The 4,328-nt window shown below is 41.5% G+C and overlaps 1 non-coding gene across 1 annotated transcript; it reads right to left on the bottom strand.

Annotated features, from left to right (window-relative positions):
• Positions 1-14: 14 nt before the first annotated feature.
• On the bottom strand, positions 15-122 carry LOC127743448 (small nucleolar RNA R71). The gene has a single exon (XR_008004840.1). It is a non-coding gene; the product is annotated as a small nucleolar RNA R71 (small nucleolar RNA).
• Between the last annotated feature and the right edge of the window lie 4,206 nt (positions 123-4,328).

Raw genomic sequence — 4,328 nt, 5'->3', positions numbered from 1 at the left:
CTCAAAAATTGAGTAAGCTTAGAGTGGAAGTCCAAACCTTCAAACAGAAGGAAGGTGAATCCCTCTATGAAGCTTGGGAAATATACAAACAATTAATCAGAAAGTGTCCTTCTGATATGCTTTCTGAATGGAGCATCATAGGTATCTTCTATGATGGTCTGTCTGAACTGTCCAAGATGTCATTGGATAGCTCTGCTGGAGGATCTCTTCATCTGAAGAAGACGCCTGTAGAAGCTCAAGAACTCATTGAAATGGTTGCAAATAACCAATTCATGTACACTTCTGAAAGGAATCTTGTGAACAATGGGACGAATCAGAAGAAAGGAATTCTTGAGATTGATACTCTGAATGCCATATTGGCTCAGAACAAAATATTGACTCAGCAAGTCAATATGATCTCTCAAAGTCTGTCTGGAATTTAAGCTGCACCAGGCAGTACTAAGAATGCTTCATCTAAAGAAGAAACTTATAATCCTGAGAACCCTTCAATGGAAGAGGTGAATTACATGGGAGAACCCTATGGAAACACCTATAATTTTTCATGGAGAAATCATCCAAATCTCTCATGGAAGGATCAACAGAGACCTCAACAAGGTTTCAACAACAATAATGATGGAAGAAACAGATTTAGCAATGGCAAACCTTTTCCATCATCTTCTCAGCAACAGATAAAGAATTCTAAGAAGAACCACTCTGACTTAGCAACCATGGTCTCTGATCTAATCAAAACCACTCAAAGTTTCATGACTGAAACAAGGTCCTCCATTAGAAATTTGGAGGCACAAGTGGGACAGCTGAGCAAGAAAATTACTGAACTCCCTCATAGTACTCTTCCAAGCAATACAGAAGAGAATCCAAAAGGAGAATGCAAGGCCATTAACATGACTCACATGGCCGAACTTGGAGAGGAGGAAGAGGCAGTGATCGCCATTGAGGAAGACCTCAATGGATGTCCACTGGCCTCCAATGAGTTCCCTAATGAGGAACCATGGGAATCTGAGGCTCATAATGAGACCATAGAGATCCCATTGGATTTACTTCTGCCCTTCATGAGCTCTGATGAGTATTCTTCCTCTAAAGAGGACGAATATGTCACTGAAGAGCAAGTTGCCAAATACCTTGGAGCAATCATGAAGCTAAATGACAAGTTATTTGGTAATGAGACTTAGGAGGATGAACCCCCTTTGCTCACCAAAGAACTGGATGACTTGTCTAGGTAAAGATTACCTCAAAAGAGACAAGATCCTGGGAAGTTCTCAATACCTTGTACCATAGGCACCATGACCTTTAAGAAGGCTCTGTGTGACTTAGGGTCAAGTATAAACCTCATGCCTCTCTCTGCAATGGAGAAGCTAGGGATCTTTGAGGTACAAGCTGCAAGAATCTCACTAGAGATGGCAGACAATTCAAGAAAATAAGCTTATGGACTTGTAGAGGATGTTCTGGTAAAGATTGAAGACCATCACATCCCTGTTGATTTCATAGTCCTAGAGACTGGGAAGTGCATGGATGAATCCATCATCCTTGGCAGACCCTTCCTAGCCATAGCAAAAGCTGTGATTGATGTTGACAGAGGAGAATTGATCATTCAAGTGAATGAAGAATCCTTTGTGTTTAAGGCTCAAGGATATCCCTCTATTTCCATGGAGAGGAAGCATGAAGAGCTTCTCTTAAAACAGAGTCAAACAGAGCCCCCACAGTCAAACTCTAAGTTTGGTGTTGGGAGGCCACAACCAACTTCTAAGTTTAGTGTTGAACCCCCACATTCAAACTCTAAGTTTGGTGTTGGGAGGTTCCAACATTGCTCTGACCATCTGTGAGGCTCCATGAGAGCCCACTGTCAAGCTACTGACATTAAAGAAGCGCTTGTTGGGAGGCAACACAATGTTATATTTATCTATTTTACTTTGTTATTTTATGTTTTCTATAGGTTGATGATCATGGGAAGTCACAAAATCAATTGAAAAAGCAAAAACAGAATGAAAAACAGAAAGAAAAATAGCACACCCTCGAGGAAAACCTTGCTGGCGTTTAAACGCCAGTAAGGGCAGCAACTGGGCATTTAACGCCCAGTCTGGCACCATTCTGGGCGTTTAATGCCAGAAAGGGGCACCAGACTGGCGTTAAACGCCAGGAAAAGGCAAGAAGCTGGCGTTAAACGCCAGAAATGGGCACCAGCCCGGCGTTTAACGCCAGAATTGGCATAAAGAGCATTTTTGCTCCCCACTTGGTGCAGGGATGAATTTTCCTTGACACCTCAGGATCTGTGGACCCCACAGGATCCCCACCTACCCCACCACTCTCTCTCTTCTTCACCCATTCACCAATCACCTCAACACCTCTTCCCCCAAAACCCCTCACCTATCAAATCCCATCTTTCTCTTCACCACTCACATCCATCCTTCATAAAACCCCACCTACCTCACCATTCAAATTCAAACCACTTTCCCTCCCAAACCCACCCATACATGACCGAACCCTACCCCTCTCTCCACCCTTATATAAACCCATCTTCACTCCTTCATTTTCACACAACCTAAACACTACTTCTCCCCCTTGGCCGAACCACAAAGCCACCTTCATCTCCTCTATTTCTTCTTCTTCTACTCTCTTCTTTCTTCTTTTGCTCGAAGACAAGCAAACCTTCTAAATTTGGTGTGGTGAAAGTATTGCTTTTTGTTTTTCCATAACCATTTATGGCATCTAAGGCCGGAGAAACCTCTAGAAAGAGGAAAGGGAAGGCAAAAGCTTCCACCTCCGAGTCATGGGAGATGGAGAGATTCATCTCAAGGGTGCATCAAGACCAATTCTATGAAGTTGTGGCCTTGAAGAAGGTGATCCCCGAGGTCCCTTTCAAACTCAAAAAGAATGAATATCCGGAGATCCGACATGAGATTCGAAGAAGAGGTTGGGAAGTTCTTACCAATCCCATTCAACAAGTCAGAATCTTAATGGTTTAAGAGTTCTATGCCAATGCATGGATCACCAAGAACCATGATCAAAGTGTGAACCCGAACCCAAAGAATTGGCTTACAATGGTTCGGGGGAAATGCTTAGATTTTAGTCTGAAAAATGTAAGGTTGGCATTCAACTTGCCCATGATGCAAGGAGATGAACACCCTTACACTAGAAGGGTCAACTTTGATCAAAGGTTGGACCAAGTCCTCATAGACATTTGTGAAGAGGGCGCTCAATGGAAGAGAGATTCAAGAGAAAGTCGGTTCAACTAAGAAGGCATGACCTCAAGCCCGTGGCTAGGGGATGGTTGGAGTTTATCCAACGCTCAATTATTCCCACTAGCAACCGGTTCGAAGTTACTATAGACCGGGCCATCATGATTCATAGCATCATGATTGAAGAGGAAGTAGAAGTTCATGAGGTTATAGCCCAAGAACTTTATAAGGTGGCGGACAAGTCCTCTACCTTGGCAAGGTTAGCCTTTCCTCATCTCATTTGTCACCTCTGTTATTCAGTTGGAATTGACATAGAGGGAGACATCCTCATTGATGAGGACAAGCCCATCACTAAGAAAAGCATGGAGCAAACAAGAGATCCCACTCATCATGAAATCCCTGAGATACCTCAAGGGATGCATTTTTCTCCACAAAACTATTGGGAGCAAATTAACACCTCCCTAGGAGAATTGAGTTCCAACATAGGACAACTAAGGGTGGAGCACCAAGAACATTCCATCCTCCTCCATGAAATTAAAGAAGATCAAAGAATCATGAGAGAGGAGCAACAAAGGCAAGGAAGAGACATTGAGGAGCTCAAACACTCCATAAGATCTTCAAGCGGAAGAACAAGCTGCCATCACTAAGGTGGACTCGTTCTTTAACTTCCTTGTTCTTTATTTTCCTGTTTTTCAAATTTTATGCTTATGTTTATCTATATTTGTGCCTTATTACATGATCATTAGTGTCTTAGTGTCTATGCCTTAAAGTTATGAATATCCTATGAATCCGTCACCATTCTTAAATGAAAAATGTTCTTAATTGAAAAAGAGAAGAATTGCATGAATTTTGAATTTTATAACAGATTAATTATTTTGATGTGGTGGCAATATTTTGGTTATTGAATGTATGCTTGAACAGTGCATATGTCTTTTGAATTTGTTGTTCATGAATGATTGGCTCTTGAAAGAATGATGAAAAAGGAGACATGTTATTGAGGATCTGAAAAATCATAAAAATGATTCTTGAAGCAAGAAAAAGTAGTGAATACAAAAAAAAGAGGGAAGGAAAAATGAAAAAAAGAAAAAAATAATAATAAAGTCGTGATCCAAGGCAAAAAGAGTGTGCTTAAGAACCCTGGACACCTCTAATTGA

The sequence above is a fragment of the Arachis duranensis genome, chromosome 10 (assembly GCF_000817695.3).
Source record: "Arachis duranensis cultivar V14167 chromosome 10, aradu.V14167.gnm2.J7QH, whole genome shotgun sequence".
In the NCBI taxonomy this organism is placed as follows: Eukaryota; Viridiplantae; Streptophyta; class Magnoliopsida; order Fabales; family Fabaceae; genus Arachis; species Arachis duranensis.
Note: the sequence above shows the minus strand (reverse complement) of the source record. Positions and strands in the feature narration are given on the sequence as shown.